This window comes from Struthio camelus, chromosome 3, assembly GCF_040807025.1.
Source record: "Struthio camelus isolate bStrCam1 chromosome 3, bStrCam1.hap1, whole genome shotgun sequence".
Taxonomy (NCBI): Eukaryota; Metazoa; Chordata; class Aves; order Struthioniformes; family Struthionidae; genus Struthio; species Struthio camelus.
The window spans coordinates 80,210,203-80,236,069 of NC_090944.1; the positions used below are offsets into that span (position 1 = coordinate 80,210,203).

Below are 25,867 nucleotides of genomic sequence, written 5' to 3' on the forward strand. Positions count from 1 at the left end.
ACTACAAGTTAGAGCTGAAAACTGCTTGCAAGCTTAAAATATTTATTTAATGTGGTCAAATGACATTTCACGTATCTGAGAATAAAGAGCATAACCCATACTTACAGACATGGCAATTCTAAGAAATAATTTGAAGTTTATAGAGGATAATCAGCTAAATATGAATTTTCAGAACACTATCACCAGCAGGGCTGCCATGCTGTGAGAAATACACAAAAGCTCAGCTAATATGAGGATAACCGGTAACAATAAATAATCAGAAAACAGGTAAAGAAAGGAGATGGATGGCCTGGACTTGTCCAAACCAAAAAAGCTATTTGTGCTAGTCAAGGGTTGTGTTAAAGTTGTAGCGGATGCACTAGATCAGACGAGCAACGCTGAAAACTCATCCTAGTTGGGGAAGAAGTTGTGATGCGGGTACAGCTCTTTCCCTGCCCATCTTCGTGAAGTTCTAAAAGCATTTGGTGATGGATGTGGTGAAAGAGAAAGCCAAGCTTTCTCCGAGGGGAGCTCAAAGGCTCCTACTTTGCTCCAAGCAGTTTATCTCCTATTCCTAACCATCCTTGGTCCACGTGCCGCAGTAGTAGCCCAGTGATACAAAACTTGATCTCAGATTCTGTTCTGTGGCAGCCTGAATCCAGTGAATTGCCCTGGGTGTAAAACTGTACAGAACTGGGTTCATTTGTGAATATTAGTGGGCTGAGGGTTCTGCACTTAATCATCAGTACAACATTACCCACTTCTTTCCTTTCCACCTTAGGAGAATGTTGACCTTCTCAGATTGAGCCATTCTTCGCTTTCTTACTCATGCATGACATTACAGAGTACTCTGTAAAATGGCTGTTTCCACTAATTTTTTTTTTGTTGTTGTTCCAAAGATAAGTATACAACTTCTTCTTGCAAAGGAGTTAATATTTCCTGATCAAATACTACCTAGCCTGAACACTGGCAAATATAACTGGAAGACCAACCTGAATTAAATATTCAGAATTGATTTATTTAGTATTAATAATTCATATTTTACCTTTAGTCTTCATGTTAGATCGTGATTGGCTTATTTCATCAAAATCGCAGTAAAATACACAAACTTATTATAAAGAAGATATAATTAATCACAACAGAAAATATCACATCTCTTAAGAGGAGCAAATATCCAACCCTGCATTTCAATGGAAGATTTACTTCTGCTTCTGCGCATTGCTGCAAAAAAAAAAAAAAAAAGTAAAATGCCATGTAAGAGAAAAGGAAATACATTTTAGTAATATTATGTGTCAATAACATTTGGCTAAGAAGAAAAGCTATTAGGTGCCCATGTCAGGAAAAATTTATAACTTAAATAACGAGATAATCTGAGTCTGAATTTCCTTTGTGTTGACAATCCAATGCCAGAAATACTAAGTAAAGCTGAGTGACATTTTTCTATCTTTTTTTCCAACCAAAAAGAATCAAATTTATCACAATTGCAGCACTTTTGTGTATTAGTTAGTTTCTGTGATTATATTTACAGAGTAAAAAAAAAAAAAGCAGAAAATTTTGGAAGGTTAATAATGTGGGTCTTTTCTAAGCAAATTATTTTAAATTTGTTATTTAAAGGATATCTTGTTTGTAATATACTTTTTATTTTTAACGGATGTTTGCTAAAACTTGAAATTATAGTAATTAAACATTTTCTACTGCTTTTTTTCAGCTATCAAGCTATAAAATAAATCATTGGAGATAAATCTGGTTTTCTTCCATTATTCAGATCTAAATTTGAGTGAGAAGTATTTTCTATTCTTCTTTTTTATGTAATATCCTCTAATTTACTTTTTTTTTTTTTTAGGAAGAAGCTTTTTGCTTACAAAAGACAGGGAATTTTTCTATTCTCTTTTTCAAAAGCTAAGTGCTTTCTTTTTTATAGAAGACAAAAAAGAGTTTAATTCCTCTGTGTTTAAATACAGATAGATAAATCACTTTAGAATCTAGTTACTGGTAGTTATTCCTGCATCTCTAACTAATATTTCCTGACTGCACTCATTTTATTGTTTTTCACCATGAACCCAACAGCAAGTAAATTTTTTAACATAATAACAATTTTTTACCTATGCATATGCATTAGCTATTTCTACAGTAACAGTAGCTTGTCAGTAATCTGTCTGTCAAACTGTAGAAAAGTTTAGATCTCTATGAAGCTTGTGAACTTTTCTGAGACTTTAAGACATAGTTCAGGTCACTATTGCATAAGAAATGGCTTTTTCTGATGTTATGTAGAACCATATTTTATACTTATCTACGAGAAATCAGCGTTTATAATTTTAAGTGGATGCAAATCTTTTATGGGACATTAAGTACAATGCAATTTTCCTAATTCTTATATCTAGGAATTAAAACCACTCGTAAGTAACTTGTTGGTCTTCTCAGTCCTGCTTCTGAATAACAAAATAGCAAAGGCCAAACTCTGAAGTCCTTATCCAACAGATTTGCATTTTGAGTATAAGGGATAGCAGTGCCAAAAAAAAAATAGCAGAGTCCTTATGTTTCACTGATACTTGCTATAAATACTGTCCTTGATATCTACATGAGATTCAGCATTAAAAAATGTATTAACTGTCAGGATAATAAACAAAGAAATGAAGAAGAAAGTGCTGGAACATGGATTGGGTTGCTAGAGTTATTAGAAATACTTTCAGAGAGAGTAACATTGCCAAAAGAGAAACAATTTCATCAGTTACCGTAAATCTTCTGGTTTTATATTTTCACTTTAAAGATGGTATTATAGGTCTATTTCACTGATAGCCCTTCACCAGAAGGCTCTCTGATAAGGCAATTATTCAGACCACAGAGAGAGTAAACTGTTATTCATGTAAAGCTGGACATAGTTACACCACATCCAGAAACTCACCATGTTCAGGTAACCTGACAATATCTGTATCCGTGATTCTCTGAGTTTCAAAGAGGCTTTAGGAATCAGAATTTATAGAGAGGTCCTTCAGCTAATGCTGTTTTGGCATATGTGATATGATTAACGATTAAAGGTGCCTGAGAGGGAGAGCTCCCTTACTGCATAATTTTTGAGGCTTCCGAATTTTCTTGCATCCTACATCAACACGAAACTAAAGATTTAGAAAAAGGAATATTAGTGATGATTCAATTTATGATCAACAAGTGCTCTTGTTTCCTTACAAGTCTTCTTTTGCAAAGAACTGTTCCCTTCAAAATGTTACCAAAACCAGTATCTCCAAAGACATTTCAGTTTCAGTGAAACAGTATTTTATAAAATATTTTTTTGAAAGTGTTTTGACCTACTCACTTGAGGATTTAGACAATAATCCAAGGTCTGTACAGTGCTTTGATAGCACAGAGTTCTACATACGTCATGACTAAAATGACTGAAAGCATAGTAATGTTTGTGAAATTTGATTCCAATGTTATTATTTGCAATGAATTCACAGGTAAAATTGTACGAAATATATATCCCTTTGTAGACTACAGGCTGTACACAGCTCATTTTCAGAAAGCCCAGAGGGAAAAGCCTCAAATGGGAGCCCTCAAACACACAATTTGGAGATGCTCTTAATCACACGAAGAGACTTTGCTGCAGTCATTAGATTTGCTATGTCTTTCTTTTACTTCATTTCCTTTCTCATTACAAATAACCTGCTTTGATTGGAAGGGGCTAACAAATATTCGTGAACTGGATTTATAGTCTGAAAAGTCCCACTGCTTCTAGGAGAACACTTATGAAATTATAGCATTATATACCTCTTGCTTCAGTTTATACTATTGCAATTCACTCTGCAAACTGATTTCATACAAGGACGAAAGCTGGTGAATATTTCAGCAGGCCAGTTCTCAGCAGTATGGCATTTAACAAGCACATTGCTTTAGGATCTCCATTGTTTGCTCTTTGTTTTTGGAACTGATTTTTGCATTTGCATGTAACAAATAAACCACAGTGTTTACTTGTGTAAAATATTTCTTTATGGCACTCATTTACCTTTGATAATGCCACAGCTGAGATCAGAAAGGACCTGCTCTTTCACATTAGGACGAGGATGGCTGCTGGGAGATGCTCTCTGACAGGGTTCAGCTTTGGAACCTGCTGCCCGTTATGCGCCTCAAGGACCTTGCGTATTAAGTCTCAAAGCATGTGGCAGGGTCCACCTTTTCTCCCTTGCCCAAAGGACTTCAGGGCGAAAGGGTGAAGTCAGTAATGTTGATGGGATTTTTTGTTACATTTTTGTTATACTCATTTTATTGCTGAGGTATTGCCTACGGCAAGCCAACTGTTGAGTTTATGAGGTACAAAGTATAAAACTTGTTCAGAGATGCCCAAATGCTGGGATACGGTCTTTTATAAAGGAAAGCTTTATCTAGTAAATATCTTTTGAGTTTGGTAGCGTATATAGCAGAACAAAAATGTCACCTGAATGAAGGCTTTGGGGTTTGACCCTTTATAGTTCCTACAGCCCTACTATTATGCATAAAGTGTTTTGAAAGTTATTTAAAAATGAAATGGTGGACTGGGAATGTGAATTAATAATATCTTGAAGCTTAATGCTCAGTAAGAAACCAAGCTCTGTGATGAAGCAGAGAAAGCTAACAGTGCAGAGGTTGTCAGAATGGCATAACGTTTTCCAAATGCAAAACAACTGCCAAACCTTCATAAGCTATATCTCACTTATCCATATCACTAGCGTTTCTAAGAAATTTGAGACATTACCAAGCTTAGACTGCAAACACTTTCAGATTGAATTGTACTAGCTTAACAGATATATTCTTAGATAGTCTTACATACCTGACGATATACATACACTAATTTGCAAGAATAATTTGGTAGAGTGATAAATTTCAATTTAAACGGAAAAAATTTGCAAATGTATTTAGATTGCTTATGTCAGAACATGTCAATTTACAGAAAAGATTGATCATTCAGTAAGTGAAAAATAATCATCCTGAAATTTTTACTTTTACAGAAACAAAATTTATACTGTTGACTAGAAATTTCTTATGTTACAGATAAACTTATAATTATCTTTCCCATCCTAGTTGTTATCTGTATGTAATGTCATTAGCATAGTGTCTTCTATTGCATTTGTAAATCTTAATAATAGATTGATAATTTTCCATGCTATTATGAACAACTGTAAAAGAATGTGTAATCAATATCTGTACTTAATTGATCAGACATTCATAATATAAATAATTAGATTTTAATTGTTTCTTTTAATCATCTATTTCTGAAATTTGTTACAGATAATCAGCAGCTATACTAATGTAGCCCAGTAATAATTAACATTCAAATTTCTGGCACTAATCACCGGAACCACGGCTTACTTCCTGGCATTTAGGGCAGCCCTTGGAAATAACGTGATAAAGCACTCAAGAGCAATCAACCAATTAGCGTGCTTGGATGAGTGAGCTTTCCAAGCCATCTGATTTTAAAAGCCAGTGCCTCATGCTGTGGAATATTGTCTCTGCAAAATTTCCTAAAAGATTATTCTGTTAAACAATGGGAATGGAAAAGAAAACTGCAATCAAAATGTATTATCCTGAAAGGAAATTCTGCTGGTCAGTTAAACAAAACAGATGCTATATTGAAGAAAAAAAGAAAAATAGAAAAAGACATAGAAATGTGTGTGTGTGTTGGGGGGGAGGGGGGTTGTAGTTCTAATTGGGTTTTTTTCATTCCATTCTAGTTGCCTATATTGCTTAATGCTAACAAGCATGTAATGTGTAGATGATATGAGCAGGTTGCAATCACTATTAATCTCTAAGAGTGTTTTATAGAATCAACACATTTTTTAGTCTTAGTTTTTATTCTTTAATTTTTATTGTTAATAAAGATAGCATTAGCTTTGTGCAGTGGATAGAAGGAGGCTTACATCTTCTTTTTGTTAGGCTTTAAAGACATTCAGAATTTTCTGAATTTCAAATTCTTCAAAAAAGGTGTTACGAAAGATTCACATTTCATTGAAAAAAAATAACGCATTAGGAAAATAGCATTAGGAAAACTATTAACATGTTCGCAAGCTATAAACATGATTGAAAATTCTTGTTAGTTAACATATTTCATTAAATAAGTAATCAATTAACTAACAGGGTGGCTTTTTTTAATGTGCTAGTTAAATATTTTACTTCATTTTTTTCAAAGTTCTCTGTTATTTAGAAGTTTTTGCTGTAAGTCAGTATCCTGAAAATACTGACTTGTTTATTCATGGAAAGAGTTTACCAAATGTGAGTAGGTAAGTGTCTGTACTGATTTATAAATTTGCTCATTTTTAAGCACTGACTGTGCTGGTACAGAAGTCAGACAGTAAGATATTCCACTGTTTCACCTATCTTATAATCTTGTAAACAAACAGAACTCATAGGAAACTCTAGAGAAAAATTGTTATTTTAGATTTTTATTTTATTTTATATACTTGAAAATCATTAACCTACTCCTGAGTAGAGGAAAACTATACCTACAGTACATACTAGCAGTGACTGAACTCTTTTAATCTAGATGATAAAACACATTCATTTATGTCTATGCTTTATATTTTTACTTAAAAAGAATAACCTATATGCAATTGTAAACAGTTCATTTTTGTTTTTTATCATAAAAAGCCCAAAATGCTTTTTAATAGAAATGTTTTATGTGTGCAAAAAATAATGACTTCTTAACTTGTTCTAATACTTCCTAGTTCTTCCTGATGGTGTATAAGATTTATAAAACCCTATTCATTAGTTCCTTTAAAGGATTTTGAGATCTTAGGATAAAAGGAGTAGAAATGTGCAAAAGTAGGTGTGACTTTGCTTTGGTCCTGTGCTTCTGAACTACATACCAGCTATATCATGAATTTCTAGATCTGTATGGCTGCATTCATCTGACTGCATCTAGAATTGTTTCCTATTTCCCAGATCCTGGTACATACATTTCTTGGCTTCATCCAGTGTTGGAGCAAGATCTAGGTGTCATCAAGTCCCACCTACTCACAACCTTTTTTCCTGTACAAAGGAAATGCGAGTACACATTAGACAGAGGAACCGCTGCAGCACATATTGAAAACTAAGTCTAAATATAGCCTATATGTCTGCTTATGAAGAGGTTGTTATTCCTCTATGTTGAGAAGGAATATAATTCCAGGGAGGGAGGGAAAAAAAAGTCTGGGCTATCTCAGCACATGCAGAGTGAAAGAATGTTGTCATGAGCTTTGTAATACTGCCATGGTTAGAAAGCCCCAATATGCTCCATTTTCAACAGTCAGTATGTTTGGTTGATTGGTTGTTTTTTTCATCTTCCAGTTCTAGGAGGTGGCAGCTACTCTGACCAGCAGTATTCCTCTCAGTCTTTCTGTTCCTTGCATGTTCCCTTATTTCTGTCTGAACGTCAGAGATGCTCTGCGGGTTGCACAAGCGCTGTCTGCAGTCAGCGCTGTCAGACTGTCCGCACCTTATGGGAATGAGACACACAGTCAGGTGTGATTTCTTATAGAGTGTAAAATTCAATTTAAAAAGACATACATTATGAAAGGCAAGTAGAACTTTTATGTTAAGAGAGCTTAAACATCAGAATGTTGGGAGTTAAATAAAGAACTTATGCCCAAAATATCTCTTTTATATTCCCAAATAGCAGGCACAAATTTGAGTACTGCTAGCTTTCACTGTGATTATTTTGCTCACAATTAAATTGAGTTAAATTTACATTCTTCTGTAAAAAAAATGGATAAGAGAAGATAGATTTGTAGGAAATGATTGTAAGAGGCTACGATGTGAGTTGCCTGCATGTTGTATTATGTGGCTATTTCAACAGATCCTGCTCTTTCAAAGTTAAACTTAGTGATAAGGAAGACTACTTTCAGTTCCTAAAAAATGCAACCTTTGTTAACTGCTACAAAGCAGAGTAGACAACAAAACTGTTAAGGAGTTCACTGAGATGTAGAAGTTTAAGGTAAATCTGGAGAAAAATTCTTCTGTCCTGATACCAAATCTCTAAAGAAGGTATTATACAAGAAAAAGTAGGTAGCAATGGAGAGAAAAAGATGTTTAAAAAAATATCTTTCAAGAATTACAGAGAAAATGCATTAGGAGATGCATAAAGCTAAATTTTTCTTCAGTAATTCTAGCTTCCTGAAAAAACACTGTGACCGATCATAAATCTATTCATCAGAGGTATGCTCTTTTTGGTAGGCAACGGAGAAATACTAACCTGATCCTGTTGCCCTAATTATGAGCCATGTGACCAAGTCTTTTTCTGTGGCTGATAAGAGAATTGAATGGTCTAAGGTATATGTTTACTTTCCTGAGCCTGACCACACTCTTTCTACGCTCGGTTAGTCCTTCAACCAAAGTAGTTTGTATGAAGTTATATGAGGCTTCCTCAGCTTCTAATAATGTTTTGATTAATTTTTGTCCCTTGTGTGTGCTTGTGCAAAAGAGAAACACATGGATCTGCTTTCTACTTTAATCATCTCAATCAATGCATCTCTTTGATCAAACTATAAATCACAGTAAATTGCATATTCTACACCAAAAAAGTGCAGGGGATGCTGTAGATCGATATCCAAATGACACATAAGAGATCTAGAGCAAGGATCAAAGAGAAGAATGTTGCTTCTGGCTTGTCAATAGTCTTGTGTTATGCTGTTCTCCTCCTTTATGTCCTTGGCTAATGAGGCTTCTGAAAACAGGCTAGCTCAGCGAGCTCCTACGGGAAAATCACAACTCTCTGTTCTGCATCGGTTTCATCTGCTGGTTACTCAGAAAGCCATCCTGCAAACCTTGTATTGCTTCTGTTTTCTAATTCAATCACAACATAGCAAAGTATTTATCTGCATAGGGAGCATCTGAAACCATTACCATCACTCTGCTTTGGGTCATAGAACCCCATTTCTCTTGCCATTAGGTACTTATACAACTTTTTTATCGTGGTGCTGAAGGACTCTGCATAGACATCCTCCCAGCCTAACCCTAACCCTAACCCCTCTCCTGAGGCAGGGAAGTTCCCATAGACGGGAAACAGTGTATCGAGCTTAAGATCGGCACTGAAGTGCTTTTCGCTTGTTCCTCTCTCCAAGGAATGCTGTGCCCTGCAAGGATCCCACATCAGCACTCTAACCACTTGCATTTCAGGGAGTCTGTTTCCACCACATGGTTGTAAAATAGCAAGTAATCCTTTTGTGGCTGTTTTGAAAATTAAATGCAAGGCTCTCTTCTTCAGTTCATTTCCTTCCAAAGCACTGGAAGCTTCTTTTTATGGTGGTTAGTTTTTATTATTATTACTCCATGATTTTTGTTTAGCTTTAGCATTATGTTTTTTCCTTAGTAATCTTTCTTCTTTCTCTTGTGCACATTTTAAACTTTACAGACACAGATGGTCCACTCATACATGTAAAGTTAAACATATGAAACAGCCTACTTATATAAAATAAAGTGTATGCATAGCTGTTTGCAGAATCATGCCTTCAGGTACCTTGAAGTATGTACATCCAGAGAGTGCTTGGCCACGACTCCTGCTGGGCAGGCATACAAGTGAGCACATAAGAATCACTGGACTCTCCTTTCTTCCCTTTTAGAAGGGCTCCACATCCTCTTTGGATGGCACATACCTCTTTGGTAAAAGAGAAAAGCAGGCATTTCTCCCCTTGTGTTTCTCAAATTGAGACTAGGGAGCGTGGATGAACGGTCAAATAGTAGCTTGGTTTGGTGTTGTATGGTAAATGTGACCATTTGTCATTTCGTGAAGTTGGAAGGAATTAAGCTAAAATAAAGTGGGGGGAAAAAAAGCCTCGTGTTTTTTTTCTATCCCATTTCTATCCCTTGAGCTCAAGTCTTACATGGGGCCTGCTGGCACATCACAGCACCTTTGCCTGGTTAGCACTGGTAGATGGGGGCATCCTTTTACTAGGGTTTGCAAAGCTATCTCATCCTGGCAGCACAATGGGTCCTGTTGGGCTTTATATTTGCTAATGACTGAGGAGTAAATACTTGTGAAGAAGAAATACAAGCATGCTCATCACCTTTTACTGAGCCTATTTCCATGTTTCAATAAGCGCCTCATAAGCACTTGGTACAGAAACAGCTCTGTTTATTGGAGGTGCTTGTTCCCCAAGCTCCTGGGACTGTGCCCAGTTGCAATCACAGCAATGTTATTGCAGTTCCTTCCTGTCCCTTTGATGTAGCATTTGCTTTTTAAATTCCTGCTGCTTTCACTCATTTTTCTCAGCCTGCTTTTTGGCTTCATTTCTGAAGGTATTGGGGCTCTTTCAGGGACCAGGGGCAAGCATGTTTCTCCCACCTCATTTTTTCACTAATTCATAGTGTTAAAGCCTGATAGATTTATTGCCATCAGCAATATCTAGATGCACAGCAAGGACTACATCAAATGGAGCATACCCTATATAATGCTTAGAAGAAGTCAGCTTTAATACCTGAGAAAGTGAACACTGTTTATTTCCCAGCTGCCATCCTTACTGCTGAAAAGGGCCTCAAATTGCTGTAGGAGTTGAAGGAGTTCAGCACCCGGAGGAGGGACTTGGTGCCTTGCAGGACCAAGCTATTAAATGTCTAACACCTTGCGGCAAATAGTCAAGGAACATAACTACTAGCAAAACCGACGGGACTATTATGTATTCACTTTCATGGTCCAAGAAGATCAAGAGGCAAATGGTAAACTTGACATCAACACTGCACTTAAATGGGCTATTCAAAGTATTTTGGGTTAGATTATCTGAAGAGCTGCATGTAGTCTAATTGTTTTGTACTTTTTTTTACTGTAAAGTTGGCAGATTTCCTACACCTCTGCACAGAGTTATTAATAGCATTACCATGTCAGAAAGGAATTGACATTTCTCACCCTGCATATGGAGGGAAGAGGAGCGTAGAAGAAACTATCTTCCACTAGAAGGTATTGAATTTACTATTTTTCTCCTAAAGTTAATGTGGCTAAAATGTAGCAAAAGATGCCTGTAGTCTGCCTGTAGTAAAAGATGCCTCTCAGCATGCCTGTAGGGTCTGTTTTGCACATTTTAGGATTATTTATTTTACCTTACCCATATTTTTTTGTCTTACCCAGAATTTTTTTAATCATTCCAATTTTTTAATAATGCAACATAGGAGCGCTCAGGATTTCACAATCAAATAGCAATTCTTTGCAAACTGATAGTGGTATTCAAGGAAAATTGTAGATGCTGTGGATTAATGGACTGAACACAACTCTCGATCTCAATCTTAGGAGTATTACCTCTGTATTCTTGGGTGAGTAACTTATCTTTCCTGTTTGCAGACTGGAAACAGCAATCTTCTCCTTACATCATATCCTAGTAAGGATTAAGGTCACAAGCCTACTCTAAGGAAGTCTAGTAGGAGGAAGATCAAAGTTCATTTTAGGAAAGGCTGGACAGATTTTGCCCTCAGTTAGACTCTGGATTTCTGTGGGAGTGGGAAGGTGGCACAAGAAGCAGAATTACTCTGCTGTCCTCTTCTATTCCTGCCATGCCAATCATCACAGCATCTGAGCACTTTTCCAAATTAAGACTAAACAAAGAGAAGTAATGTCTGTCATGTGACATTTCCTCTTTATTCCTCCCCCACAGAGTTAAGTTACGTGAATGCTGTGGGAGAGGGTTGTTGTGATACTCACACAAACAATAAAGGTAAATGCATATTAAAAAAATCAGACATGCTTATTTACTGCCTGTTGGGATAGCAAAGGTCGAAGAAATGACCTTTATAATTAGACTGGAAAGGCTTCTGCTTTGTTGACATTCTGATCTTTGAGACAGATTTTCAAACCCCAGCTCCTGTTTTTATTCACTGTAAACTTCCAGGAATGAACATCGGGGTCTAGATGAGGCAAGGCTAACAATATGGACTTGTAAGTTAAAAGTATCATTACTACGTACTGAAGAGGAAAAATTAATGGGAAGGACATCTTCTAACAATTTGAATTTTTTACTAAAATTTACAATAAAATTGTCTATATTGCTTTTGGTAAAGCACAAACAGTAAACAATAATCTATGGTATGGGAGCACTCTGGAGCATCAATTTATTTTTTGGGCCATCCACAACAATGCAGACACAAAACCAGATCGTTGCATTTCTAACCATCCATCCCAATATTCAAACTTGCAGATCCTCAGGTTCAAACCTTCTGCTGATATAAATTACCATAGCTCGCCTGATTTCAATGTCTCTGTGAATCCATCAGCGGGCATATGGCCTCTTGGGCACGTGCAGACAGTTTGGTTTGCAGACTGGCAGAAATTTTGTGGTTGCAAAGACTGACATCACACAGTAAGGAGAAGGTAACACACAAACCACAGAGAAGTAGTCCTAGCCAGTGCCCATTGACACATCAGACATATGTGATCTCCCTGCTACACTAACTACCAAAGCTCTACCAGGAATGCTGAAACAGTCAAATGGCATCTAGGCTATCATCTCGTTATACTGAAATGGCATCATCTTTACTAGTCAGAAATCAGAGATGCTGCAGAAGCAAAATGCTTCCTGAAGCAAAGTGTCACAGCCCTTTCCCAGCTCTATATACTCTGTGGACCGTTACTGTGGTTTCAGTAAACATACTAACCACAGACCTGATAAGTAGTGGGTATCAGACTTCAGTAATTGCAGGTCTTTCTCAGTAAGCCAAGTATAAATGTGCACAGCTGTCTGCCCTGGTTGTTCCTTTACATGGAATTTTCAAGCTTTCTGACAGCAGCAAAGCACTGCTGTCCCTTTCTGCTGCAGTGAGAAAAAAAAAGAAAGAAATAATTTGAAAATGTTCAAGTAACAGAATGCATTCATTTGAAATGTGATCACGAAATCTCTCAAGTTGATATAGTTTAAGCCCTTTTATACATTTCCTTCTCATTTTTTCCCTCTCATCAGCAAAATTCTCTCACTCCTGTGCAATTGTATTTGTTGTATGTGGGTTATGCTGTTGTTCTCTTAAATTGGATTTTCCCAGTCCTTCCCTTCTTATTTACTTTGAAACATAAACTCCATTTTTGATTCCAATATGATAATTCTATAGCAAAGCCCAGGGGAGCTTTGAGTGGATAAGGAATGAAATACGGGACCCATTTAATAACAAAATTAGTTGGAGCCACAGTTTTGCTTTCTATATATATTTTATAAAGGAATCACATCCAACAGCCTTTGGCTTCACTCCCCGCATTTTCCAATATTCCCCTACATTTGGACTTACCTTTGACTCACAGCAAATTGATAGATGGGGCCAGGGCTTAAGAGCTTTGGTAATTAAAAGCTTCCCTGCTATTTTTCTGTGCACATAAGCAGAATACCAGTGATGCAGAGACTCTTACAGATGGCATTCTAGCTGCCAGCACCATCAGAAAAGTCAGACATATTTCCTTGTATTAAATTCCAAAATAGCAGGCAGCTTAACAACCTCTAAAAAACGCCACTGAGGAGGACAGTCACTGACAAGGTCAAGCTTGGTCATAACTGGGGAGAGGGAGCTTATCAATAAACAGAAACAGTCTGAAAGCCAGCACAACTTCTAACACGCACAGATCTCACTGTGCTTGCAGACACAGAAGTATATTAATCAAGCGGCTTGCCCAGTCCCAAAGAACTAAATTTCTTCTTCATTTACCCTGTTGAAAAACAGAACCGAATTTGGTGAGTGACTTCCAGATTAAACTTGTGTAACAACTTAATCCAAGATCTTTATTTACCAAAGGCTATTAAAAGAATGGTCTAGCCAGTTGCTTGAGTCATTTTTTCATTAAGATATTTTCTCAGAAAGTCCACAGCACCGAAGGCATTGCGTATCCATGCATGCATGCACAGTATCATTTGTATTATTTTCTCCCACGGCCAGTGATTATGTATGCCTCTTAGAGGCTGCTTCTTTGTGTAATACTAGGACAAACAGAGCAGAAATTATTTTTAAAATATACAGGTAATGCTCGTAGTCCTATTTTCTTCCTATTGAAAATATTTCAAATCCAATGCTAACAGAGAGAAGAGTTTATTGTTTGTTCTTCTTGAAAGCTTACAGTCCAGAAAACCATTTCTTGGGTCATATCCTGCTCCACTGGGGGAATATATGAGAAAAAGAAATGTTTTCCTATTTCTACCTTTAGGATCTAAAATGTCCTGTGAATCCTATCCTGATCTAAATTACCATAGTGTAAATGCTGGGTTAATTCTATTAAATTTGTTGGGTTTTTTTTAATTTATGGTATTATAATTCAGATCAAACTGTGACCAGGATTTTTTAAAAATGGTAAATAATGTAGAATGACCAACTTCAGATGTTTCTGAAAAGTCTACTTTCAGAAAGTCATGAGCAGGCCCTTCTTCCCTGCCTTTTCTCTAAAAATCAGAAGCTTCGGGGTGTCTCGGATTATTGAGCCAAAATAGTGAGTCATTTCTGAAAAGCGATTTTTTCAATGTTGGCAACCTTGTCTACCTGCCTCTGACAACACACAGGTCATGAGAACTGCCTGAATCTTGTAAATAACAGTTGGTCAGTGTAAAAGAGGCCCTACGGTTTAAGATGTTTTGATCTTATTTCATTTTATGCCCTTTGATTTGATTCATAGACTAATGCTTAGGAATTCTTTGTAGTGTTCCTTAGCAAGATTACATTTCCAGATGCTTTTCCTCCAGTATAGCTCTGATTATATCCAGGGAACAGACCTTTTTGGTTAGAGGGTGCCATTTTTAAACATTAATTTTTCAGACTAAGTTTGCGGTTCAAGTTCCGGTCTGTTGCCTTCTGAATTGTGAACTGAAAAGATTCAGTTTCCTTTGGATTATTGTGCCTAAAGTATTTTGCAGGACAATATTGGCTACATACCTTTTACTGAGGCTTCAGATAGGTTTAGCAAACAAGCAATGGATCTTAAAAAGCCAGGTTTTCACATGTGCAAACAGTGTGGTTGTCCACTGCTTGTTTATTGTGCTATCTGTCTTTTGAGATATAGTAGACTACAGTAGACTAGACATTGTGTTGTACGGAAGGGAAGAAGAAGAAACTCTTGATCAGATTTTGATTTCATATAGATATGAATTTCTTAGTGATTAACTGTTATCTTTTAGTATATAAGATATGTTCACACCTAAATTACCATGCTATGATTCCGGATTGCACTAAATTAAATGGAATTTCTCAGGAATTACACTGGTATGCTTGAGATTAGATTCTAGCCAGTAATTTCAAAAGAGGCGGAGAATTTTGGCTGATTTCGTTTTAGGTCCTCACTGTGATTCTTCCTGAACAGTGAGTTTGGATTCACAACTCTGTGTATAATATTATTGTAGCATCAATAGCAGTATCAATTGTAGTATTGTATTGTATCTATCAGACAGTACAGTATTAAACACCTGACACAATGGCAAGCTCTTTCCTATTTCTATATAGTGCTGCAGATGTTCATTTTACTTTAGAAGACAACAATGAAGTCTTGCTTAAAAGAAATGACAAGTTAATTTAAAATAAGAGTAACAGAAGAAGATAACAAATACAGGAAGATTTTGGAGGTGAGGGAGACTAAAAACGATATAACATCATTTGCCTAGATATAACATCAGAATTGCTTTATCTTGTTTAAATAAATATATGCTAGTCTAAAAGCCTTAAAATAAATAAAGACTCGTCCAGAAGTCCACTTAGGGAGGTAGGTTTTGACAGGTACATAAGAACCATACGTGAATAGTAATCACATGCAGCCTGCTGGCTCCCAGTTGTATGCTCAGCCAATTACATCATGGTGCCTAGCTGAGTGACAAATTTACAGATCTTCTTATAAATTGGACTGATGGCATAATCATGATATACTCCAATGTATATGTTATCAGTTGTGCAAATAAGGGAAGTGTGTTCTTTCCCCCCCTCTAAATGAACTATAAATTTAGGCTATAAAACGGTCCTAAAGAAAAGAAGAATGAAGACTAAAAGCATCGGAGCCGGCCGCCATGCTGCCCTGCTGAGCACTGTTGTTACAGCTGTCACTGCTTGGCAGCAGTCCTTGAACATGGTTGCTGTTACACCCTCACTTCAGGAATTTCGTTGCATTTTCAATGACAGGTAGCTAAAGTAAAGTACCACCACTTTTTCTTGTTAGCTAAACAGAGTGCAGTTTCCGGTCTTTCCAAAGGAGTCATTGAGTATGAGGTAAGTAAGATTAGAAGAGGCAAGAACAGAAGCAAAAGGCTAAGTAAGTCCAAATGGAGTCACAGAAAAGACATACTGTGCTCAAAACTATATTTTCAAACTATTGACGTACACCTATTGCCCTTTTTTCGACCTGCTGCAATCTCTCAAAGCAGCAGTCATGCTGTTGGACTAGAGGGCACATGCCACTGCTTCTCAGCTTGGCGTTGCCCCACAAAACGCGTGGGGAAAAATAAAAGGAAACAGAGCACATCCTGCATACCCCAACATCAGTGTTCAAGACAACAAACTAAACTGGGAAAATGCAAGTTAGATAAGAGCAGTCAATTTATGCTAATTTTGAACTGAGTGTAGTAACACTGCAGAGTCATGGGATTGCTCTCAAAAAAAATTTAGATGGCCCCCTCTAATAAGAAAAGTTGAAAAGCACTGTTTTCTGATTAGCTGCAACATATCCTACTGTTTTGTGAGAAAAAGGCAGAGGACACGGCTGTCCTGATCTCTAAGTATTTGGAGGCCATTTTTTGGAAGACTAAATGCTAAACTGATCCTAACGGAAAATCTGCCAGGAAAACTGTCTCTTCATTTCCAAGAGAATATTTTTTTAGAGTTCAGGAAATTGCCATGAAATTTCCACTTTCCTACAGAAAACTTAAATTGAAGTGAAATGGTAATCTTAGTGGAGCTTTGACAGAAGCTTCATATTGGTTTCCCTAGTAATTATTCTCAGTGAAAGCAAAAAGCAAAAAAAAAAAAAAGTTCTCACGGGTAAAGAGGAATGGATACCAAAAACCACTGGCCCAAGATTATTTGGAGGATGATTGCCATTAAAGCATATGCTATATATATGCTAATGTATAGCATGGCATATCCTTCCACCCCCCTTCTTGATCCATTTCTGTGAGGGGATTAAATTTGCTGAAAATATTATCTCTCAAGTAGCTGGTTGACAAATTTCTGTTGTACATGTGAGCTTCTCACAAGGCCAAATCTATCCCTGTTTAGAGAATTTATTGTTGACTGGCCAACCTGGGAACTGGGAGGTTGTTAAAGACCTTGATCTGGAAGGACTGATGGATTTTGTTTTCATGACTTTTATCAGAAGGATATTTTCAAATAGAAAGCACTACTACTAAACTAGGTAAATTTAAGGTTTTTTCTGAGGAGGACAGTAACCAGCTCACTGCTCTTACATCATATACAAATGCTGATATAACATCTTTTTTCAACTATTCAGGCCAGTTCATCATATACTGCCAAAAGCAATTAGTTGAGAAAATGACCCAGGAAGTGCCTGAAAAGTCCTTGTGGAACAGACTACACAATCACTTGTTATCCTTTTCTAGACCATTTGTTGTGATTTTGTGAAAAGTTCCGATCCCTTTGTCAGATTTTATTGGCAAACGATTTAAACATATTAAGTTATTTCAAAGTATTTCTAGAAGAGCTTACCAGATAAAGAATGCAGTTCAGGTTTCTATTTACTATTGGTTTGAAAAGGGATCCACAAAAGGATGTGTTACAGAATCCTTGAGGCATCATTCACAAGGACAAGTTAGCCACATTTGAACATTTCTGAACTCTTTCTATTGACTACGCTCTTTGTTACATTTGCTATGTTATTGCCTACCTAATTCACCCTGTGCTGCCTCCCCTCTGTGGCAGTATACTGCCTCTACCTCAAAAAGTTTCAGCTTACAAACAGCAAAGAGGAAACAGCAAGTACCAAGCAGAGAATGGTGTTGCCTTTGTAGAAATACAAGCATCGGCAGACAGATGTCCTCCAAACGTTTGTATGTTTGCAAGCAATGAGTAATCAACAGTGTTGAAAGAAATCATTAGATTATTTGTTCTCTGCCTGATCTGTTCCAAGTGGTTCGGGTATAGCTCAGTGGCCTCACGCTCTAGCAAGGGAGTGCTCTGCTTCCATCTCTTGGTGAACAGGAGGAAGGACAGCCAGCGGAGATTTTTTTCATCTGGATACTTTGCTCACCCAAATGCTAGATGAACAGATGCTTCAAAGGGAGAGGATAGCTATGATATACAGGGGAATCTGAACAGAGAGATTCATTCACCTTAGCTTTTCTCATAGACTGTTCCCACTGCTGCTCTGGGACTCACCATAACTGCAAGTATCTGTGAAGTGGGGAGGCTGTGGCGCCAATCCAAAAAAAAGAGGAAAAAGACTTCTGGTTTGTGGGAAGGATTCTGTTCAAAGTTACTATCACATACTGATTTCTAGCCATTAAAAGATATATAACTTTCAACATGAAATGATGAAGAGGGAAACAGGGATATAGAAGTGCCTTTGTCAGGGGTATCGCATTATCTGCTGGAATCAACAAAGGTGGCAGCAGAAAAAGGACCAGAGCTGAATCACTGCTGTTTGGCTATGGGGTGCAGCTTCAGGTGACAACATGGCATTTCCCTGATGTCTAGAAATGAGACCACAGAATATATCTCAGGATTAAGGGAATGTACTAACTATTGACTGTGACTGACAAGTTGCCTGTCAGATGTTCAGACCAGTAGGTTCTGAGCTGAGTTAATAAACTCCAGTCAAATGTAATGGGGATGGAGAAGAGGGTGACACACACTCCATAGCATAAGAAGCTGCTCACCTGGCTGCTTGAGTTGCATAATAAAATCTTTGAGGCTGAGACCTGCAAAACGTGTACTATGTAACACAGAGTGCTGAGGGTAGGGAGGGTCTTAGGAACAGATCAGACGAAGTAAATGTCAAGCAGCTCCTGCTGGGTCCAGGTATTGCACTGTCTCATGAGGTCCACGTGGGTACGGGACTGGTTCCTTGGATAATCTGGCAACGCCAGCCTCAGTATGCCCTTCTTAGGAGTTCCCATACCTTCACCACCTTGCTGCCATTTACATAGCGTAGATCTGACATGACAAACGTACTGCGTTAAAGCCACATGAGTTTCAAAATTTACAAAGTAAGCAGCTTTGTAAAATATATTACTACCCCTTATTTCCCTTTATTTACAGATATCATTGCTATAGCATTCTATGTGTTTTTCCCTTGAAAAAGTTCTCACGGGTTCTCTCAGAAACTCTAGGTGGACATTCCTGTGAGTTTCTAACCACGTTTCTGGTTGCTGCTAACAACTCTAGCATTAAAAGTATCTATATTATAAAAATAACAATAAAACCAAATGGACTAAATTTAATTACTGAACCCAAAACTAATTTCTTCACATTATACTGGACACATTGCCTGTAATAGAGAACAGATATCACCCAAACCCTTCCATGAAATAGAATACCCAGTTTTTTTCCAGCACTTCTGCCTTGTTCTGTAAATGTGCATCAAATCTCCACTATTTGCTATTTTTAGAGATGGGTTACACTTGTATTCACCTATATTCTGATTTCAGATGGCTGGACGTTTTAAGTCTAATCATAACTGAATTTTCTGAGTTTCTGCACAAAAAACTTTTCTAATTACTCTTGTGTTCTGAGTTTTGAAGGGATTTCTACCTATTATTATGTGCAGTCTCATCTCTGGCTTCAGCTTAATTATTTTTTTATGGAAATGTGAGTAGATAAATTAAGTAGAAACAAAATATACAAAGTCTTTGTGCTTTCTTTTTATCTGTAACAAATACTGTGAGTTTATAAGCGATATAAATCACAATAGATAATACAGGCTTCCATTCAAGAACACAGGCAAGTATGTGGTGTCCTTATTCAAGTGCAGGTATGGAGTTACCTTTACATCTATATCTAAATCCCATTTACTGAGACCAAATATGTATTTAAAGACTTTCATGGCTCAGGACCAAATTTTAAAAGTTTTACTCAATTTTATTGAGACAAAATAATGAGTTCAGCTCTGGAGAAAGGATATTAGGGATATATCCCATGTTTTTTAAAAGCAATTGGGGATGGCATAATTATAAAGCGGCATAAAATTGCTTAAACCTCAATGACCAAACTTATGACCCCCCAGTACTGCTTTGCCTTTTACATCTGAAAAATTTCCAGAGAGCAGACAAAGGCAGTTTCAAAGTTTTAAAATACGAAGTAAAACATCTCTTCCTCAGAGGCCCTTTCACCAGACAAATTAACACTCACAGCCCTGCCAGTCTTTTTTACCCCAGAGCTTTCAATCAACTCACAACCAAAAAACCCCGCAATGTAATTAAAATCTAAAATGGCGAAAAAAAAATCCTCCTTGAAATAGATTTTAGAGCATGAAATGGGAGACGTGCAGAGATGTTAAAACGCCCAGAGGGCATAGAACCCATATTTCTATCCTGTGATTAAGGAGAGCGGTTTGAAATCGAAAGATAGAAAAAAATATTTATGCTTCCTGAAAACTATCTTGGAAAGTCAGGTATTGGAGTAAGGTAGAGTGATTTCAGCTAAATTTCTTTGTCCAAAGTCACTAACAGAGGAGCGTTAAAGAGTTTATGGATGAGCAAGCTAAGCAAAAATCATCAGTATTTCACGAGTTGCATCTAAACTTCATCTTGACTATGTTAACTTATCAGCACTCTTAACTACATGACTATCACTCAGTACAAGCAGACATATTCAAAATACTACATATTTCCTACCATCTAAATGTCATTTTTTAGGGGATATAAGTGTTTTTTATGCCTACTAGCCTTTAAAAAATTACTGACCGCTCTGCTGGTCCTTCCTGTTCACTGTTGGTTAAAGATGAGAAATGTTTCAGTGCAGAATGCTCAGACCGCTATGTTACTGGGACAAACCTCCATCTCACACTGCTATGCATGAAACCTTTTAAAATCTCGCCACCCTAGCCATTAAAGTCGGGGGAAAAGTCAGCAATAACATGATAAAATATATTTAGCTCTAAGAATAGTGCTAGGAGTCTTTGTCTAGCTTGTGACAGAATATACTTGATGAAATGGTAAAATGAAAATACCAGTTTATCACCAAGCTAGGATCAAGCGACCTGTAGGATAACTCAAGGCAACAGGAAGCTATCTCAAACACCAGAGCTGTGGTTCAGAGTCTGGCCCCTTCAGTGTAGTGCTAGTGACATTTTTCTTCCCATTTGAGTAAATAGACTTTTGTTTTTTGGTGGCTGTGGCACATAATACCAGCCATTGAAATACTGATTGCTCAGCCAAAGTTAACAGAAACAGCTGCAAAACAAGATGTCATTATCTCTGGGTCTTGCTCTGAGTGAGCAACAAGTGCACTGCCATCTGCAAAGAGCAGTTCTTTAATAAGGGGACTTCTGAAGCCTTTGTTTCTGCATATAAAAAAGTCAAATTACAAATTTGCCTGGGGAAATCTGAAACTGGACTCTCAGAGATAGACCGTGAGTTTGTTTGTTTGACCTATGGCTATGGCAAAGATAAATCCCTGTAACGCTGAGATGCTGTGGCTCTGCTCACCTTTTGCAAGCCCAAAAGATGGGCCACCTTTCCATTCAAATAGCCAACTCAAGATGATTACTTCTTCAACTTATTCTCTTTGTGCCAGAGAGGATTAGTTAGTTATTTAAATTTCTTCGTCTTCTAGATAGCAGCATAGAAAGGTCTATTTCATTCTTTAATGAAATCCTAAGAGTATCAAATAGCAATAGACCCCATTATAGTTAAAAGCACTGTCATGATTTTAAAAGAACCACAGTGTTGCACAGACATAGCCAGCAAAAACTCAAACCAGTGATTTTGTGAAGCAGACATAAATATACAGTCACCTCTGTAATTACAGCAGACTTTTCTAAACTATTGCCTAGTTGATGGTACAAATGTAAGCATCTTTGAGCTGCTACACGGCTGCTTGCAAAGACAAAAAGAATTATATAATCAATAGTTCAGTATAATTTTAAATAATTCATTTTGTACTACACTGAAGCAGTGCTGTGGAAATAAAAGAAGATTGTAACTTTCTGATCAGTTTCAAGACTCTGACTATCGATTTGTTTTAATGATAGTCATTGATTTTTTTTAAGATAAAGACAGGCAGAGACTGCTATTAACACAGTATAATCTCAAAGGTTATCTCAAAGGTTTAATGACAATGACAAATTCTGAATGTCTTATTTTCTACAGGTCAACTTCAGTCCGGTCATTTAGACTAAATACTGGAAAATAAGGAACCTAACTTAATGTCCATTAAGTCTATAGGAATCCTGACATCAAGATGATTAAATTGTAGGTAAAATAATGTCATTAGATTTATATAGAATCTCTATATCAGAAAGCTTTCTCACTTCCATGGTATTCTACATTTTTGCAAGCCCTTTCATAATGCATTGCTCCATCCAGTCTGCTTTTCTCCACATTCATTGACAATTAATTGGAGAAAAAAAAAATTAATAAAAAAGTAAGGGATTCATGAGAAATTTTTTGGAATAAGATATGCAAAGAAGTGTGGAACAAGAGACATGAACTAGGGAGAGAGGGTAGAAAAGCCCGGAAGAAAAAAAAAGTCATTGAACACAATTGCAGGGATCTAAAATAGGCACAAAGATTAGTCAGTGGTCTGAACAGAATGACTGAACAGCTATTGAAAGTAGCTGGATTTATAAACAGGAGCTCAAAGAACAACAAGGAATGGTTTAAGTGCAGGAAACTGTGGTAAATATGAATGGCTGGGCTTGTTCAGAGCTGTGGGAAACATTAACAGAATCATAGAAAGCTGAAGTCTTTTACTCATTTCAACATTTTACGTACAACATTTTCTAGCTTATAAAATTGTTAAATTGTTTTTTTTTCTTCTGATACATGGATAAAAAAAATCTTTTTATTCCTATCCATTATCCCTTTTAGGTGGAACATCCACATATACTTCATATGGACTTACTAAATCTTTAGGAGAGGAGACTTGCTTTGATGAATTTCACAGCTTTTCTTAAAGTAAAATTCCCCTCCTAATATTAAGCGTGTAGTGAGAGCTTAATGCTCTCAGTATAACGTCAATAAACTCAAAAGTATGAGCTTAATGTTAAACAAGGCCTACAAATATTTTCTAAACACGGAGGCTTTCATGAACTGAGGTCTTAGAATAGAACTGATATTCTTTAAAGCTGTAGGAAGGTATCTAAACAAAATTTAAGCATTACAATTAACAAATAACCTAAAGCATAATAAGGTATTTTCTTTATGAAAGCCTCACACACTTTGCACAACCTATTAAGAAACTCAGAATGGAATAAGCATAAAATTCTGAATATCCATTCTTCCTTGATATCCTTCATCACTCACTCCCAGTCCTTCTGAAGCACAGTGTCTAATTACACTTATTTTTTCAATTAAAATTTGCAAAAATATATACAAAGCTCAGAACAGTTCGGTGGACTACAGAGGTAACTTTCTCTAGTCATGGAATTCTCCAAACAGAGGAAAGAACAAACAACACAGACATTATCTGTTATTCATTGTATTCTCCAGGGCCTGTCAAATGGCCATCAATATGGGAGTAGCAGGAAACTAGCATGTATTTCCCCGCTTTAGGCAACACATTTGTCAATGAACCCTTGGATTGTTTTTACTATTTATATTCCTTAATAAACATATTTTTTGGTTTTGACTTTTTTGATAGCAAAGTATGCCCTTTTCTGAGTGTCTCCTGTGGCTCTACTTTCTTGGAGGATAAGAAAATCTAATATATGTTTGTCACTTTCTTGAGAGAAGGGATATCCTACTTCAGTCCAGGGTATGGACTGTATAAAGGTAAGATAGATAGTTTTAACTTTCCTTTAACTCTCTGTGAGCAATGAAGCTGAGTTTGAAGTATATTCAACACTGTTAACACTTCCACAATTTTTTTTAAATCATTTTAAAAATTCTTTTGGGCTCTCCTTCTAAAGGAGAAGGGAATGGGAGCCAAATTTCCATACAGACTTCCAAGTTGTCATCCACTCAGACAGATGCGTAACTCCAAATCACACGTACATCTTTATTTGTGTTTGTAACTAAAAATGGCCTGATTTTTTGAGGGCAAGACTGAACGTGTAGGTAGTATTTTTTGTTAGGACACACGAGATATTTGGAATAAACAACTTTTCAGGCCCTCACGCTTTTCAAGTTGTGAACAGAAGCTTCAACATCAAACTAATTACTCTTAGTTTAATTATATTAATTAGTTGGACAATTCAAGAGAAGAACGCTGTTGATAACCATGGAGTAGAGGGGGACGTTTGCCAGGAAAGAGGTATGAGTACCTGTGAGACAAAGAGGAGACAGACTTAAGTTTTGCCTGTGGCAAATTGAAGGGTTACTTTGGATAGAAACGTAAATAAAGTAAGTGTCTTTGTTCGGCCTGTAACTTTTAGTATCAAGTAGAATTCTCAGATTTCTCCTCCATGAGGATCAAGACAGAAGAAAATAGGAGTGATGGTTTTGTGAAGAGTGACTTTCAAGGAGGTTAGCACTGACTTTGAGCCTTATGACTAGGATTTTGAAGCATTTCTCCTAGAAGTCAAAAAAAAAGCCATCCAACTGCTACCAACATACTGATAAATTAATTATGCTTTGAAGATAGATTTTTGGGAGCTGAGATGTTTTAGATTTGCCTGTGCTCGTACAGGTATCCTGTGAGGTAGCCCTTCTGGACTGCCTTCAATCCCTTTAATTTTAGCTCTGCTAACATCTGTGCAGTTTTGGTCTTGGTTTTTGTAGCACTTTACTTTGGGAACTATATGTAATATACAGGAGTCTAGACCAATTTTGTGAATAGAATTAATATGGGTTGTTGGCAAGGCACAGTACCACCTTAATCCAGCCCTGTGCCTTTTTGTACCATCTTGCCAGATTGTTTTGGCTGAGTGATAAATGCAGCAATGTGTTCTCTCTTGAGTTACTAACATTTCTGGATTTGTGGCATGATTTGACAGGATCCAGATGCCAAATAAGTATTTTTCCAGTGCTGGTGCCTTGAGGCATACCAGGCTCCTGACTTTTAAGGTGCAGTAGGCAAGCTAAATAATGTTTCTCAGAATTTGGAAACTGGAATTTGGAAAGCTGGGAAGCAACACCTGGTAAGATCTGGCATGATTCAGGATTCAAAGACAGATTTTCAGAACATCCTGGTCTTGATTTTTGTGACCCTGACTGGCAGATCCATGCCGGTTCTTTATTCAGGCATTGAGCTTCAGGTGCCTGCCATCAAAAAGTTACTCAGCCACTAAATCCTTGGATATCTGTCATCTGCACCGAGGAAAATGAAGATTTGCGTGGTGTTTTTTATATCTTTTTTTTTGACGTACCAATGTGAGGATTAAAAAAAAAAAAAGCAGGAACCCAGCACAGCTGGCGTTTCACTTTTTACCATGGAGGCGTTTTCCTCCCTGCCACAGCACGTTTCCATGCCAAGCGCAGGGGCACCCGCCGCCGCAACCCCGCAGAAGGGGCCCCTCGGGGGGTGTCCCCAGCCCCCGCCCCGGCAGACCCCGCCCGCTCCCCCCGCGGAGGAGGCCATGGTGCCCGGGCACCCTCCCCCGCGGCCGGCGGCTGAGCCCGGCGGAGCACCTCCGGGCGGGCGCGGCCGCGGATGCAGCTGCCGCCGCCGCCGCCGCCGCCGCCGCCGGGCGCTCCGCGGGCGGCCGCGCCGCGCCGCGCCGTGACTCACCCGCCGGGGCCAAGCGGGGAAACTCCCGCTGCCGCCGGGCTCCGGCGCCGGTGGCAGAGCGCATGTGCGCTCCCTGCCTCTCCTCTCCTCTCCTCTCCACTCCTCTTCTCTCCTCTTCTCTCCTCTCCTCGCATCCCTCCCTCCCTCCCGTCCTCCCTCTCTCTCTCTCTCTGTCTCT

General features: G+C 37.6%; 1 long non-coding RNA gene across 1 annotated transcript; it reads right to left on the reverse strand.

The window, feature by feature from the left end:
- Positions 1-978: 978 nt before the first annotated feature.
- LOC104140135 (uncharacterized) lies at positions 979-25,811 on the reverse strand. The gene is made up of 4 exons (XR_011140262.1): positions 25,690-25,811; positions 12,563-12,710; positions 6,900-6,972; positions 979-1,200 (listed from the first exon to the last, which is right to left on the reverse strand). It is a non-coding gene; the product is annotated as an uncharacterized lncRNA (long non-coding RNA).
- Positions 25,812-25,867: the final 56 nt, after the last annotated feature.